Source organism: Lactuca serriola, chromosome 2 (genome assembly GCF_051521515.1).
Source record: "Lactuca serriola cultivar US96UC23 chromosome 2, Lser_US96UC23_V15, whole genome shotgun sequence".
NCBI lineage: Eukaryota > Viridiplantae > Streptophyta > Magnoliopsida > Asterales > Asteraceae > Lactuca > Lactuca serriola.
The window spans coordinates 138,585,661-138,604,516 of record NC_136409.1 but is presented as its reverse complement, the minus strand read 5'-3'; the positions used below and the strand labels follow the sequence as shown (position 1 = coordinate 138,604,516).

Here is an 18,856-nt window from a genome sequence, read left to right as displayed (position 1 = left end):
CGCCCCCAACCCCAAAATCTATGCGTCACAGTATACTACAAAGTCCTCCATCCCTTCTGGGAGGGCTAACACCGGGGCTTCGCATAACCTTTGGCGAAGTGTCTCAAAGGAGGCCTACTGCTCGGGGCCCCATGAAAAAGCAACACCCTTTCGGGTCAACCTGGTGAGTGGCACTGCGATTTTAGAGAAATCCTTGATAATTCTCCGATAATACCCTGCCAACCCTAGGAAACTCCTGATCTCGGAGGGTGACCTCGGCACCTCCCAACTCATCACCGCCTCAACTTTGGCCGGGTCGACCAATATCCCTTTCTGGTTAACAAGATGTCCTAAGAACTGGACCTCCCGCAACCAGAAATCACACTTGGAGAATTTCGCATAAAGCCTCTCCGATCTCAGAACTCCGAGAACCTCTCTCAAATGCTCGTCATGCTGCTCTCTAGATCTCGAATATACCAGAATGTCGTCGATAAATACAATCACCGATCGATCTAGCATCGGCCTGCACACTCGGTTCATGAGATCCATGAACACTTCCGGGGCATTGGTGAGCCCAAAAGGCATCACCACAAACTCGTAATGCCCATAACGTGTCCTGAACGCTGTCTTCTGGATGTCCTCATCTCACACCCTCACCTGATGATATCCAGACCTCAAATCGATCTTGGAGAACCAAGACGCTCCCTGCAACTGATCGAACAAATCGTCGATCCTCGGCAACGGGTAACGGTTCTTGACCGTCAGCTTGTTCAACTCCCGGTAGTCAATGCACATCCGGTGTGAACCATCCTTCTTCTTGACGAACAAAATAGGCGCTCCCCACGGCGAGCTGCTCGGCCGAATAAACCCCTTCCCCAGCAGCTCCTGAAGCTGCGAGGATAACTCTTGCATCTCTGGAGGTGCAAGGCGATAAGGCACCTTAGCGATAGGCGCGGCCCCCAGAACCAAATCGATACTAAACTCCACTTGCCTCACAGGAGGCACACCCGACAACTCCTCAGGAAATACATCAGGGAACTCACGCACTACCGGAACCTCCTCAACAGACCTCGGTCTCTCAGAATCCGCCCGCGTATCCATCACATACGCCACAAAACCCTTACAGCCCTACTGTAGACACTGCCTTGCCCTAGCGGCCGAACAAAACGCTGATCCAGAATGTGTACCCTTGCCGTACACCGTAAGAACTCCCCCACTAGGGTCTCGTATGGTCACCAGCTGTCGCTCGCAGTCGATAATCGCACCGAATCTGCTCAACCAGTCCATGCCCACAATGACACAGACATCACCTATCGCAATAGGAACCAGATCAATCGGGAACTCGACACCGAAAATCTCGACTACGCACCCTCGGAGAACCTCCGTGGCATATATCACCCTCTCGTCAGCTATGGAAACTCTCAGAGGCCGACTCAATGCCTCACGACTAACACTGATATGCTGACTAAAAGCCAAAGATACAAAAGACCGACTCGCACCTGAGTCAAATAACACCAAGGCAGGTACCGAATTCACAAAAAAAGTACCTACGCACAACATAATATAAGCATAATATCACAACATCAAAATAAATACACGAAAGAATACATACCAACCACGACGTCGGGTGCTGCGCGGACCTCCTCCGCAGTCAACTGAAAAAGCTCTCCCTTATGCTCTCGGCGCCTCGGCCTTCACTGGCCGACTCTCAGTAGCTCTAATGGCGGCAGGGGCAGATCCCTGAGGTGCTCCTTGAGATGACCCTCGTAATTGCGGACACTCTGCCTTCTGGTGTCCGGTCTGGTTGCAGTGAAAACACACCGCAAACCCCTTGGGGCAGTCCTTGGCCATGTGCCCCTCCTTGCCACACTTGTAGCAAGATCCCGCTCTACAGACTCCATCATGACCCTTGCCACACTTCCCACAAGTGCGGCCCTTCTGGCTCCCTGGTTTGGGATCAGCGGGCTTGGCCCGCTTGGCTGCCGGCTGAGACTGTGCCGGTAGCCGATCCCTCCCCTGAGACTCCGCCTCCTCCCTGGCCTGAGTTTTTAGCTCAATCTCCCTCTTCCGGGCATTTGCCTAAAGCTCGAAAAATGTCCGATACGAGGAGTTCTCCGCGAACTCCCGAATGTCTCGCCTCAAGATACTCAAATATCGGCTCATACGTGCCTACTCCGTGGACACGTGCTCAGGGCAGAACATCGCCCTCTCATGGAACATCCTGGTAATCACCGTAACAGACTCAGTACCCTGCTTGAGGGTCAGAAACTCCTGGGCCAAACGCTCCCTCTCCACCTGGGGAACATACTCATCCCGGAACATGGCAGTGAACCTCTCCCAAGTCACTGCCGCAAGCTCAGCAGGCGTAAAGTGCGCCGTCACAAACTTCCACCAGTCCTTCATTCCCAAGCGAAACTGGTTCAACGCGAACCGAACCCTCAAATGCTCAGGAGTTGAGCAAGTGAAGAAACACCCTTCTATGTCAGAAATCCATCTCATAGCCGCCACCGGGTCCTGGGTCCCATCAAACTCTGGTGGTTTTGTGTTGCTGAACTCTCGGAATAGCAAAACATCACCACCCTGCGGCCTCGTGACAGCAATAGCTGCGGTAGCCGTTGCAACAGCAGCCTCAGAAAGAGCGGCATAACGCTCGTCGAAGGTCTCAATCAACGTGGTCTTAATAGACCCAAAAATCTCTGCCCTGATGGCCGCAGCCACCTCCTCATGGATGATCTGGCGGATCTCCTCATCACTGGTCTCACTGCTCTCAGGCATCAGATGTGTCCTCACCATGATATACCTCTGAAATACAACATACGATAAATTATAATCCATTCGAGCATACTCACACTCGACAACTCTTCCCTCCTTGATCCTTGGTATTCCAAAGATTCCTACTTGGGCTGTACACCGCTCCGGTGCTTTCAGTAGTACGGGTCCAATACTACTGTCCGCACCGTATCAGAATACACCCCAAGTCCTCCTCTTCGGATCCCAAATTCCAAGTACTCTATCATGCACAATCCACTCTCTAACAAATCTCTCATAAGCCCCTCGCTGCTACCTACTCACTCCCAAGCATCTCATAGCAGCTCACTTCTCCCTAGGCTAAGGCATCACAAATCAGGCCACTCTAGTCCTAATAGGAGTACCTAGCCTACTCTAGCATGAGAATACATCATATCAACATCAATATCACATAACATGAGGGTATTTTGGGAAATCACCGTTCGGGCGTGAACTGATCGTACACACAACTCTGCTCTGCGTTCTTCCAAAAATCTTTTATTCTTTTTGAAAATACTGCTCAAATGCTCAGTTTGAGTTCAAATACGCCCGAAGGTGTACTCGAATCCCTCAAACCAAGGCTCTGATACCAACTTGTAACACCGTGAATTTCAAAATAATTTTTCGCATAATATAAAAACATATTCATTTAATTTTCATAAAACATCAGTGTTTGAAACTCCAATCAATGTCATACAATAAATCCCAAGATCACATATCATAAAAATCCCATGTGTGTGTACTGATCAAGCCGGCGCCTTCCCACGGTCATCACTAGTACCTGAAACAATAAACACCAACACTATAAGCACAAAGCTTAGTGAGTTCCACAAAATACCACACATAACACATATTAGCCACTTGAGGCTATAACTCTGTGGGTCCGTAGACCCTACTCTGTGAACCCTCTGGTTCTACTCTGGGAACCTTCCGGTTCCAACTCTATAAGCATGCACATCATAAATCACATAGAAATAATGCAATACAACACATAACATACATATAGCATACAAATACTCTATCACATAACTCTGATTACCTACTCAAGGTAAAGTATAGTGAGAAGACTCACCTCGTGTATCTCGATAACTCGCGAATCCCAGAAATCACTCGCGCTCGATCCTCCGAGCTATAATCCTCCTATAACATCATATACCTCTAATTAACACTTTCAAAACTAAGGTTGACTACCCCTATCAAGTCAACATTGGTCAACTCTAGTCAACGGTCAATGGTCAACTTTGACCGGACTCGGCGAGTGCACTAAAGCGACTCGGTGAGTCTATACGTGTTCACTGACTCCCTAGGATCCTCTCTTGACACGTCGAGTACTTCCCTGACTCGACGAGTTCCACCTGGCATGAATCGCGGGGCCACCACGACTCAACTCGCCGAGTCTCAAGAACAACTCGGCGAGTTCCAGTTTGACTCAGTCCACCTGTCAACCCTCTCTGACTCTCCCTGACTCACTGAGTCAACCTTAACTCGGTAAGACCACTCGCTGAGTGGTTATGGACAATCTCCATGCTACTCGCCGAGTCTGTTCTTCGTACTCGGCGAGTCTAAGCCATGCATGAACTCAAACTCACTCCTGAGGTCAGATCCGCTCTAGTAACTCATAGATCCAGTCCCTCCAAGCACATTCATCACGTAAAGTTACAATCTTGGCTACCATGCATCGCCTACAAGGCTTCTTTTGGTGAAATGACATCTAAAATGGTAACCTAAGTCCACAACTCAAAAGGAAAGGCATAAAGCAGAGCATTTGGGACTCTCTGGACCTACTAATGTCCAGATCTAGGTACCAATTCGCCATGGGACCTCTCACACTCCAATTACAAGGTAAACAAGGCATGAAGAAACCCTAGATTTGACCATATCAATAAAAACACGAGAATAAGCTCTGAATATTACCTCAAATAGCCTCCTCTGTCGAAATGAAAGTAGATCCAAGCTCCCCAACTCTCCTAGCTTGGCCTTCCTCTTCCCTTCTTGCAAACACACACAAGGATGGTGAATAATGGCCTCTTTTCTCACTCACAAGGACTCACAGATGCTCTGGTGCTCTCAAGGTCGAAGGTAGCCGCAATAAAGGGTTATAAGGTCCTTTAAATAGGGCTCAGGGCCGGGAAATTAGGGTTTCATTAAACAGCGTGGACTCGCCGAGTCCGGACGTGAACCCGCGTCCAAATCCGCGATCCTACTCGGTGAGTCTAGGCTCCTACTCGCCGAGTCTCCTCACAATTTACCAGAAATAAATAAATGAATAATACCTGGGAATCCGAGCTGTTACATCCATCAACATTTTTAGTTAGATAAATTTCATTTTCATTTGCATAACCTATCTTGGAAAGACCCATATCTGAAATCATAGCTTTCTAGTTGTGATCTAATAGAATATTCACACTCTTTATATCCTTGTGGATAACTCTATTATTTTCTGCAACATGGTTATGAAGATAATCCAAACCCCATGTTGGTCCAATACATATAATTATTTGTTGCTTCCATGTTTATGGAAACGTGGTATTAGACATATCAAATATAATAAATAAATATTCAATTTTAATATTGTAATTAAACAATAATCCAAATTAGATAGAAGATTTAAATATTCAGATTTATCCAGCTAAAATAATATTTTAAAAATGATGTTTATCCCTAGATTTTCAAAATCAGTAAAAATTCAGAAGAACCTGAAAGCTAGTAAGCGCACTAGGCTAAGTAGATGGGCACATCACACTTGTGATTAACATGTTTCTTTTGATTTTTGTTTGTCACAAAGTTTTGTACCATAACATAAACAATTAGCCTTTGAGACCATTATTAGGGATTGTTGACATGGAGTAAACATTACATAGGTAGCAGAAAAATCAAATTTGATATACCTAAGTGTACATGCTATCTAGGATCTATGTTTTACTATTATAGCATCCTACTTTGAAAAACGACATAGAGTAAAATTTAATAACCTCTTGATGACTTCCTTGTGATCTGTACATGGCAACTTAGTTACAAGATGAAGGATGCGATGTAACGCCCGTAGATCCGGGCCAGTCAATTTAGAGATAATATGGGTCGAAAATGACTTTTTGACAAAATATTATTTATAATAAATAATCTTAACCAAGTTGTATAATATGTCTCAAGGGTTCTGTACATATAAAGAACGCCAAAATCTGAGTTATAACGAAGAAGTTATGGCCTGTCGAAGTTTTCGGCAAAACCGGCACGACACCGGGAGACGTAAATAGTGAATTTAAGATAGATGACTTTTTAGCCTTAGGATCTAAATGAAAGTTATAGAATACGTCTCCACCTATGCGTGGATATAAAGAACATCAAAAACGGAGTTCGTATGCAAAAGTTATGGCATTCCGAAAATTTAGCTTTAAAAAAAACCCTAAACAAGCCAATTCACGACGTGAGAATTATGACGCTTACGACATTCTGTCATAATTCGGAATCTAGAAGCTGCGAGAGGATAAGATCCAATTCACGACGTGAGAATTATGACGGTTACGACATTCTGTCATAACTCGGAATCTAGAAGCTGCGAGAGGATAAGATCCAATTCACGATGTGAGTCTTATGACACTCACGACGTGAGTGTCATAAAAACTTACTATAAATAGCATGCGAGCCATTCCGAAAATCTCACACCTTTCTTCATTTATTCTCTCTAAACTTTCTCTCTCTAAGGGTTTTAACCCTTCCCTAAGCCTAGGTGATCCCCTAGCACCCTAAGGAAGCCCCGAGGCCCTCGGAGTCCCGAGAAAAAAAAAGAGTCTTATGGTTTCGAAACACTGCTCCAAATAAAGCCCGCTTTTTTTTTTTTTTTTTTTTTTTTTTTTTTTTTTTTTATAAAATCCGCTGTAAGTGAGCTACGCTTACGTAATTTTCAATATAACTTTCAAATAATTATAGTAATGTTATTAGGTCCTTAAAATAATTATTTGGGCTATTATTATGAGTTATATTGAGTGTTATTTAACGCTTATATAATAAGAATAATAGTCAGACTATTAATTTGTTGCGGTTATCGTTAGACTAAACCCTAGTGGTATTAATACTAGGTTTTAAAATTGTTTTGAGAATATCGAAGCGCTGTCCGAGTGCTGAGTCACCACCGTATCAAGTGAGTGCACAGTTACTTTCATCTTACACATAGATATGAAGTATTTTATATAAATTAAGTGCTATGTGTGCATATTATCTGAATACTTGTTGTCTATGTTGGATGAACGATTTTATACATGTTTTAAATGATTTAAACTATATATGTATTTTATATCTACGATAATGTTGGGGTAAAACATGGGTAGATGTAATAGATGGAATATGAGTTGGATGATGAGTTGAGAGGTGTTATAGACCACGAGGTGAGGGTGAGAGGTGGACGATGTGAGAGGCCTTTTCCCAAACGATGGCCCCGTTATTCAGCAGAGTATGGATGACAACCACAGACTATTCTAGACAGTCCAGTGGAACACTAGCAAGCTCGCAACCTGTAGGTGTTGTGAACGATGTGTTCACCCAGTGTACTCTAAACCTAGGTGATCGTGCAGACTTGATGCCTAAACCCTGGTGATGCAGACTTGATACCTAAACCTTGGTGATCATGCAGACTTGATGCCTAAACCTTGGCGACCATGCAGAGTTAGTGCCCGTTGTGTAAACCGTGGCAACGATGGACTTCGTGCCGATTCCTTAGGACGATCCTTAGGAATGAGTGAACGAGAAATAGCTGATTCTTAGGGTAGATCCTTAAGGATAAAGAAGATAATGGGGATGGGTAATTGGGTTGATTGTTTGATTGTTTAAACATAATAATTATATTATTGTGGGTTGAAAACCCTATGTACTCACCAGGTTTCCCAACCTGACCCACTCAGTTTATTTATATCACAGGTGTTGATATGAAGTCACATTACACTGAGAGATTAAAGAGATGTAGATCACTAGTGTAAATAAAAGTAAGTTCTGTTTATGCTTATGTTTCTGTATTGACGATGACATCCCAAACATTTTGAAATGAATAAAATACGTTCCTTCGAAAATGTTTTAATAACGTATTTGTCATGTTTTTTTGGGAACAAATTCCCCAACATTTTATGAAAAGAAGTACTCTGATTTTTAAAAAGCATAAACAAAATCGGTCTTTTCTGGCCGTGAAGATGGGGATGTCACATGCGACATCCCCAATTTCACAACCAGAAAAGACCGATTTGTTTATGCTTTATTTAAAATCAGTATATCCTTTTGAAGAATAATATTACAGAACTTGTTCCCAAATATGATAAAGATATTATCAAAGCATTTCCGAAGAAATATATTTTAATTATATTAAAAACTTTGGGATCTCATCGTCAATATAATACATAAGCATAAACAAAAATAATACATGCCTTACAAACATTTATTATGTTACTGGCCTATAATCCATAAATTTCTCATCTGATCATCACACTTGTGCTCTTGTGCCATTACCTGTAATACAAGAAACTGAATGGGTCAGGCTTGGGAGCCTGGTAAGCACATACGACTTTCAACCCACAATAATTAAATTCTTTATTTTCATCAAATCATTCAACCGGATTACTCGTTCGCGTTATCCTGACTCTCTGTCCCTAAAACATCTAATTCAACGGACCTGTCCTAAGGATTATCTTCAGGATAGACAATAATGCTTAAGGGATTCCTAGTAATATATATCAATAAGGCAACCATGGGAGGGGGGGGGGGATGGAGTGCACCTTGTGAACACTTAGTTCAAAATCACCTACAGGTTGTGAGCATGCCATCATTCCACTGGACCGGATCATCTTTAAAGTCAAAGCCCCTCATCATCTATTTCATCTTTCATCTCTCATCATCTCTCATCATCTTTCATCTACCCTTCTTTACCCAATATATTTATTGGTATATAAAAAAACATATACATTTTAAATCAAGTAAAACATGTATAGATTGTTCATCTTGCATAGATATTAGGAACACAGATAATAGAAACATATAACATGTAATTATCTTAAATACTTCATATCTATGTGTAAGATGAAAATAACTATACACTGACTTGTTAAAGTGACGACTCGAAATTTGGACAACGTTTCGCTTCCAACAACTTTTCACTTCTAACAACTTTCTTTTCCTTTGACGTAACCTAGTATCATTATCACTAAGTCTTAGTCCAATATTTATTGCGACTAATTATTAGTCTAGATTCACCATTAATTCAATGTCTACTAGTATATAGATGATAAGGGACAACCAGGTAAGATCATATCGGAGGTAGGTATACTGTTTGGAAAGCCCACTTTAAACACCTCACTAAATCTAGCCTTGTCATCATCCCCGTAAGTAGATAAATTAATATAGCGACTTGGAATCACTGATAAATCTTTTTTAGAGGTTCATAATAACGATAATAAATTTAAACATAAGTTACAGTTGAAGTGTAATAGGTGTAGCTGAACTTACAGGGTTTCTAGCGAAAACATAGAACTCCGTGGTCAGAACTTTGTCGCTGAATCTTTCTTCTAAAAAGATTCTTGTAGCGCTTCAGCGCCCACCTTACTATACTAAAACTACAAAAATAGAAGTCGAATGAAGAGGGACCGAAATGCTCAAGGATAAGAAGAGAAAGACTCTTTAATCAAGAGAATGGTGCAAGAAATATGAGAGCCTAGAGCCTCATATTTATAGTAATTGAATTTTCAAAAAACACCATTTATAGTTACTTAAACGACCTTATACTTATTTAAACGACCAAACGCCAATTTATATTACTACTTTAAATAGATTTAACGATATTTTTACTAAACTAATATCAAAAGTATTCAATATTAGTCTTATATAAATATGTATACATATATATGATTTATACTTTATTTTAATACGTAAATATGATATAATAAATTATAACTTGTTCGTAGGAACTCCATTTTTGATGTTATTTATATCAACGTGTAGCTATCGATAAGATCTACAACTTTCATTCAGAATCCGTCAACTAATTTTGATTTTATTTTTGAAGTTATATTTTAATAGGCTTAGATTGTTAAAGTCCGTTAAAAATTCATAACTTTGTCATCCAACGCCCGTTTTCGTCTATCTTTTTATCGTTGAACTCCTACTAACGAGATCCTCAACTCTCATTTAGATTGTATCGGCTAAAAATCGACCGACCTAAAATTTGATTTCTAAGTTGTATATTGTTATGCTGAATCTTATAAATATCATAACTTCCTCTAACAAAATCAGATTTAGATGTTCTTTATACGCATGTTCTGGGTTTGACGACTACTACGACTTTCATTTAGACCCCTTAGGCTAAAAAGTAATTTATCAAAAAATTACTTTTTACGATACCCATAGCCGTATCAAATTAATCACGAAACTTCAACATGTCACAACTTCTCCGTTATAAGTCAGATTGGAGTGTTCCTTATATCTTCGGAATCATTGTCACGACTACTTCAACTTTATTCAAGGATATTAGGTCTAATTATTATTCTATTTTAGACGCTTATTTTATTCATATTTTATTATATCGTTATAAGCATGTATATTGCACATACATCACATAATGCTCAAATAATTCTCTTTTATTACATCAAATATGTTACAATTATTGACTCTAACCATGACATCATGTTATTAATGCATAGTGGGAAACGTAGAAGTTACAAAGGATCCAAAAGACAATCCCTATAATGGAATCGACACACAACACCAAAAGAAAGAAGGAAATAAAACAATCTAGGGTTTATACTAAAATCACCAAAACCCTAAGAGAGAGAAGGTGCGATTTTCATACAAGGAGAATGGAGAGAGAGAGAGAGATGTGGACGATTTCTATAAGAGATTGATTAATATCTAGGTTTTAACCCTAACAATCTATTTGTAGGCAAACAAAAAATATTCTAGAAGGATACAAACTCTAAGGTTTTATCCTAATCCTTTCCTTATTTCAAAATTTCCATATCCTTGTCAAAGGAATACCAAAACCCTCCATGCCCTCTTTCCAAGGGGTTATGTAATATCGTAATTAATCTCTTGGATTAATTAGTATTAAACCTCTTTAACTAATTAAATCATTTTAATTATTTTATTAAATAATTTCTAATCAATTTATTAATTCCTTAATAAATTAATACATTAGTAATATTCGTTTCCTTATGCTATTTAGTTCATCAGGTCAACCTAAAAGGACCCTGCTATTATTGTAAATATTACCAAAACAGACTTTGGACACCATTTCCAATAATTATTGTTATATATATATATATATATATATATATATATATATATATATATATATATATATATATATATATATATCTTTTTTAATGTCATGTATCTCAGTTTACAATTAACAAGAAAAGATGATAGATGGAATTTAGAAGAGAAGAGACAGTGAGTGGAGTGGATCTTGTCAAGTTCCTTATTAATGATATTGATGTAATTCATATTTGCTTGCTATGGTTTGTAGGATTCTTAATGGTAGCACCTTATGTTTTAATTGTAAATGTTTTTGTGAGACTAAGTTTTTGTTAAATACAGGTTAATCCCCGAAATAATTTTATAACCATAGCTTTGAAAAAGTTTGAAATTTTTGGGGTGTTACATTATAGGTACTAAGGAGGGGTATTTATAGCTTGTGGTTGCTTGGAGATAAAGTTGATTTGAATTGGCCACAAAATAAATATAATAATTAAATAATCCAATTTGTCTATATTCAAATCCCTTTCCTTGTAAAGCTTTGGACAAAAATCCTAAGCCTTATCTTAAGTTGATATTCTTCTACCCTTTCAGGGATCTAGAACCTTTCATTATTCAACTATTAAATTATTAGCATTTAGTCCTTGCACTTTGAGTTAATTCAAAATTAATTCTAAACTAGTTTCTAATAAATTTATCATCTCATGAACATTAAACTATTTATTTATCTCTCTCATTACATTATAATACTATTTGGATCATTGAGGAAAACCCGAAAAAGACCTTGTTATTAATGGAAAATCTTACCAATTAGTTATGAAATTACACACTATTCCAGCACCATGAGCTTTGGTCACTGGTTTTTGAAATGGTCACTCTCTTTCCAACATGTAACGTCCATTATGTTGTTTTGTCTGCTTATCATTCTTGACTTTGATCTTCCACTATCGCTATCCCTTCTATTGGAGCCCCTTCAAATGTCTTCAATACTTAGGAGTATGCTGGAAGTTTTTCTAGTACTTCTCCTACATACATCCTCACCAAGGATATAAGGAAATATGAAGTAGTTAAATCCAAAGACAATGGAAGAAGATTATGTTGAATGAAGCATTAGAATCCTAGAATCAGATATATACATGCAAAAAGATGCTTTTAGCCTGTAATAAGGTATGCAATCCATTTTATCCCCTTCTATAAGTTTGGTACTTATTTAGCTTACATAGTTTTTACAATCTACGGAAAACAACCTTCAACCAAAACCTTTCCATGTAGAATCTGAATCATGGGACCCTTTAAAAAGAAAAAAAATGAAAAAATAAGGAGGGATTGTATTTGGACATCGATTGGCTTATGTTGATTCTTTAGCATGAATCTTTTAATCTTAATTTCTTCTACTTTTTGTTTCTAATCTCTTGTTGATCTTTGCTTGTTGTGAATATGACTTACATAATGTGTATGTCACTTCGATGCTGTGACATATAATGAATTTATACTACTAAAAGTTAGAGTTAGAGATGCAATATTTAGATTTAGTGTATCGGGAGACTCTTTTATTTTTTGGCCTTATTAGTACTTGTGCTTTTCCTGTGGCTTGATGCTTGATCGGGACATCCATGGCATAACTAAAAAAAAGAAACATGTACAATTTATTTAAATGTTTTAATTTATATGAGATTTTTCTGTTGCCAAGTATTTAAGGAAAATATGTTTTTAGGAAAATAAAAGAAATTTTAAACTAGGCCAAAGTTTGGGGATGTCAAAGTCAACTGCAGTCAAAGTTGGTCAACTTTTGACAACATTAAAAATGAATTTTTATCTAACTATAAACCTTTATAACTTCTTTATACAAATTACGATTGACCTGATTATTATTACTTCATGTTATTTATATCAAATGCTTTTCTTTGATATTTTATAATCTTTATTCAGACATCCGGAAATCATCATTTCAAAGATCCAAAGTAGGCCTCTTGGGATGGTGGTACATTTTTCACAAACTTAAAATTTTTCAAACTTTTTTTTATTCATGGAAACATTTTCTTTAACTTTAAACGTCCATAACTAGTTCATATGAACTCAAATTTAGTTCTTTCTTTTATATAATGGATTCTTTATCATGTCAACTACAACTTTCATCTAAGAAGTAATGTTTTCATTTTGTTCTATTTTTTTCTCATATTCGTTCAAGAACAATCTCAATTTTGTTGATTGCTTGTTGATATCTTTTGATTTCTTCTATAACTATCCGGATTTCGCTTTCGACGTCGGCACAACATACGTAAATATTATAAGTTATAACATTCCCAAACATTACACCGTGGAAATTTTACTTGATCAATAATGACACTTAATTCCGGTATGGAATTACCATTATGGATTTACACTTATATTTTTTACACATTACTAGAGAGATGCAGATGGAAGACAACTTTACCAACATAAATTATTGCGTGAGGGGAACGGCCGGTTGGGTACCTAAGGAATGAAGTTATATACAGTTCTACTAACTAGTGATAATAGTAACATCAATAGTAGATATAAAAATAATAAATATAAAAATATTATTATTAATACTATTATTTGTTGTTTTCTTGTCAATATCAAAGATAATAGTATTGTGATGCCCTCCAACAATTGTGAAGTGGTAACCTACAAAAAAAAAAGCAAAATGAAAAGATTAGTATAAGAGGTTTTTTTCTAGAAAAATCAAGACTTTTCGTGTTTTTTCTTATTATGGTTATAAAATGTAGTTATTGCTATTAACAATTGGTATTTTATAACAAAAAAATGTTTCAAATTTAAGTGATTTGTGATTACGAATTAATTATATTGATATAATTAGAAGTCGAGAACCCAAACAATGATCATATTTGATTAAGATTGCCTGGATAAAGGTTTGTAGAGCCAAGTTAAAATGAGAGCTCAAAGAAATACGAGAACCTAAGAACTTGATTTTAGATCAATTGGACGGACGTGATTTGTAAGCACGCTTCCTAGTTTGTAACTGCTACAAATCATGTCCGCCTGGTGAACTTGATCCAGGAACCTCAATCAGGTTTTTGGTTCTCATGTCTTTTCCAGCCTCATTTGAATTTGACTCAAAGATTGTAATATTAAGAAAATAAAAACAATTTATGTTTTAAAAAGCATTTCTCTAGACTAGTGGCATGAGTAAACATCTAACAAACGTAACAATAATCATGAAACATTTATTGTATTTACTTTGTAACAACCTAATATTAGAAGTTAGTTTCAAATAAGGTAATAGATATATAGTTTCAAATCAAAATTTAACGGTATATAAAAAGAGATTTTTTAATATGTATCCTAAGTAAACATATAAAAAACATTAATTATAAGGAATATTACCATAATTAAATGTGATAAATATTAATTACAAATAATATTCTTTATAATTAATATATTTTACATTTAGTTATGGTAATATTACACAACTAATGTTTATAATATTTAATTATAATAATATTTCTTATAATTAATACTTCAATTCACATGGGTATCTTCTTTTGCTAGAGATGGACGGTTCTGTGTGGCAGCTCTATGGAAAAGAATTGAAAGAGCATCATTTCCGGTATGTGACGGAATCTTCCCGTGGATTAAACTGGTTACATTAAAAGTATTGGGCTTTATTTGGAGAGCGAAACAAAGTCGAATACCCTCAGCTGAAGCACTCAAAACCAAGGGAGTTACAATGGACTCAACTATCTGTGGTGCCTGTAATATGACTGATGAAACAGGTGACCATATTCTTGCAACATGCATGTTGGCGAGGGATGTATTACGGATGATCCTTCATTGGTGTGGTTTACCGGAGACGGATTTTCATTCAGTGTCGGACATAATTGATTATGCATCTAGATGAGGAAACTGTCCTAAGAAGAGGAGTAGATTAACTGCGATCTTATTTGGTACCATATGGTGTTTATGGAGAGCCCGGAATGACAAGATCTTTAAAAAAATTGTCTTAAATTCAGAGAGAATAGTGAGGGCTGTAAAATCTTTGACATATGTGTGGATTAAACATAGGGGAGCAAATAATAGTATAGATTGGAGAGTATGAAACTCCTCCCCTTTATTCTATTGATGTATTGTAACTATATTGTCTACTAGCTGCTTGCTAGTGGAGTTATTTTCATTTTTATATATCACATATTGCCGGTTCAAAAAAAAAAACATATTATTGCTTTTTATGTCTCCTTATGACATATTAGAAAATCTCTTTTTATATACCGTTAAATGTTGATTTGAAACTCTATATCTATTACCTTATTTGAAACTAACTTCTAATATTAGGTTGTTACAAAGTAAATACAATAAATGTTTCATGATTATTGTTACTTTTGTTAGATGTTTACTCATGCCACTAGTCTAGAGAAATGCTTTTCAAAACATAAATTGTTTTTATTTTTTAATATTCCCATATAAAATAACCTTAAGTTCATCTGTGCTAACTTGTTAAAATATGGTTTTTAAGATATAGAACCTAAACTGAAATTATTTATATATTATTGTAAATTGAGGGGTAAGTATATGGGTATTTTTGTGTGTATAATTTACACATAGAAAGAGAAAACTAATTCACAATAACCTACAAAGAATGACTAGATTCAGGAATCATGAAATGGATTTTGAAATTGATAATTCATTTCAGGTTTGATGAATAATTGTAATGAGAAAAGCGTATGAGTTATACTTTTGCGCACATGGACATGAAGGAATTGCTTGAATTTAAAAACATATTAAACCTACATACCGATTTTTCGTCAACTTCCTGCACCATCCAAACAAATTTGAAGAGAAGTGTAAGAAATCAACACTATGAGAGAATCCACAAATGCATGGTTTAATCAAAGCTTGAACTTACTTGCAAATCCAAAGCTTTCTCAAGTTTCTCTACCACCAATCCCATTGAGGGTCGTTGTTTCCGATCATTCTGCAAGCACTGATATGCAATCTTTGAGACCATATTCAAGGAATCTGAGGCCATTTGTTTCTTCAAATCATGATCAATTATATCATTTAAATTTCCTCTTTCGTAGCAGGTCTGGGCTAGTTTGGGTAAGAATCGCTCTTCACCATCTACGTTCATGAAGCACGGCCTCCCACATAAGACTTCAAACAACACCACCCCAAATGAATAAACATCCGACTCTTTTGTGAGGATACCTGTTTTCATGTACACAGGATCACAATACCCATGTGTTCCAGCAACATTTGTAATGAGATAACTCTCATTTTCATTTGCACGACCTATCTTTGAAAGACCCAGATCTGAAATCATAGCTTTCCAGTTGTGATCTAAGAGAATATTCGCACTCTTTATATCCCTATGGATAACTCTATGATTTTCTGCAACATGGTTATGAAGATAATCCAAACCCCGTGCTGCTTCAATGCATATATTGATTCGTTGCTTCCATGTGAGTGGAAACGTGGTATTAGACATACTTAGGTACCTGTCGAGGCTTCCATAACTTGCGTACTCGTAAATAAGGATCTTCTCATCATCTTCATCACAGTAACCAAGAAGGGAGACTAGATTTGGATGTTTATAGCGGGAGAGTAATTGAATCTCTGTTAAGAACTCCTTAAGACCTTGACCAGAATGGTTGTTAATTGGTAGGCGCTTCACAGCGACAGAGGTAAGTTTACCTGAAAGTGAGAGTTCTCCTTTATAAACATAGCCAAATCCACCACTTCCGATCAAGGTTGTGAAGTTTTTAGTGGCGAATTTAATATCTCTAAAGGGTACATGGAGGTGTTGTGACTCTCTAATGAGCGACATTAAAGGAAAAATGTAGAGCTTAAGAGTGAAATGAAAAGGAAAAGACGCCCAGACAAATTATGTCAAATGAAGGAACAGGAATGTGGAATGATGAAACCAGGAGGCTGGTATTAATTGAATCACTATTGTTTTTATTATTAAATTTTTTTTAGAATGTTCATCAACTGTAGACTTTCTTTAATAAACGCAAAGTAAACCCTCTTGGTACTTTTCATTGATCATCCTAATATATGATGGCGATTGCACTTGTTGGAAACTATCAACAAAATTTACCAATATCGTAAGCCTAAAAAATAATATAAACTGATCAAGTGGACTGACTAAACAACCCAGAAGACTGCACGAATTAAGGAACGACTAATGAAAACCATCAAAACCAGAATCCTTTAAATGAAAACCTCCCAACACTTTGTGAAGAAGTCAAACTTACGATTGTTTTCATTAAATCTTTTAACCTGCCAATCACTAAACTATTCATAACCCCTTATGTTGTTTAGCTGACACCAGGTAGGCTTTTGAGAACAAATCAGAGTTGATATTAATTATGTTGGATATATTTTGGGGACTGCAAGTTAGACGAGAGGGTGTACATGCCCGGCGAGGTGATGAGTCACTTCCGTGGCAGCTCCTTCCCCTGCCACGTTCCTATGATCTCTAATTAACCTGAACATCTTAACCACACAATTCTACTTTTTTGTGAAGACCCATCCACCATCAAAACCATGTCGTAATTACACCCTTGTGCAAACTGCAAACCTACTGACTACAACGTCACTTCCACAAACCCTATGCAACGATACCTTTTTTTTTTTTTTTTTTTTTTTTTTTTTTAAGATTTTAGATTTATGATTTGATCAGTTTTAGACGTTTAGATTTATTTATTTATTATTAATTTTCTTATTATTAATTTTTTCAATTTTGGTTTTTTAAATCCTAATAGATTTTGATTTCATTTGTTTGATTAAGAGTTAAAACTAATGGACACGATCTAAAACCCGGATTCTTTGAACTTATTTTGTTTGATGAAAATATTGGATCTTGCGATCATCTCTTATTTATTTATTTATTTGTTTAAAACATGTGGTAACTTTTGAATTTAAAGAGTTTTGTTTAAAGCTAAACGTTAAAAGTTTGTGGTGTCAAACGATAATTTTTGTTTAAAATGAAACGTTTTGTTAAACACTAGAATCTAAAAGCTCTCAAACATTGTCAAACGCTTCGTGTCAAACACACCATAAAGCTTAATAAAGTGATGTAAAGGATTTCAAATTGACAGTGGATATGGTCGAAAGCCACGTTCTTTGATTGTTTGTGTTGGTGACTTCATTTTTCGTTTTGAAATTGATAAAATCTAGAGGTGCGTAATCAACAACTTTGATTTTTTGTGATAAAAGACTACAAGGACAATATCTGGTAGGTCGTAGCGAAGGGAGAATACGACGAGAGCTACGATAATGGTGATGTGAGATGCGGATGTGTGACTACCGTTTGACATCCATCAAAACCTAGGTTAGTACTAAACTCGAACCCCACCTCTTGCATGTACAAAAATAACCTAATTGTAGATGCTATAATCGAAATACATCCTTAAGAACAATTAGTAGTTAGCTAGCTTGTACTAAGCAATCACATGGATATGTCATATGTGAATGCTTCAACTATGTTATAAAGTGCCCAAAGATCAAATCTCATAACTTGTAACAAAATATGATCAATCATATTGAAAAACAAATAATAAACAAAATACATGGAATGCTTAATTAAATTAATTAAGTATTTAGCTAGTTAACTAATTAAAATAAACTTAACTATAATATGATTAAATCATAAGTTAAAAACTTATTTACATTCATTAGAATTCAGATTGTGGATTAATTACATGATTCAAGTATTACAAATTAACCTTTATGTATAAAAATTTTTATTTAATTTTTATAAAATATAACCACCAACATTTATAAATCATACTAATTACTAAGAAAATCCTCTTCTCTCTCCTTCTCTCCAATCAAAACTCGGCCACCTCTCTCTCTATGTATGTATTTGTGTGTGTGTATA

The 18,856-nt window shown here is 36.6% G+C and overlaps 1 pseudogene; it reads right to left on the bottom strand.

Moving 5' to 3' along the window:
• Window positions 1-12,225: 12,225 nt before the first annotated feature.
• On the bottom strand, window positions 12,226-16,798 carry LOC145089608 (putative receptor-like protein kinase At5g39000 pseudogene; annotated as a pseudogene).
• Window positions 16,799-18,856: the final 2,058 nt, after the last annotated feature.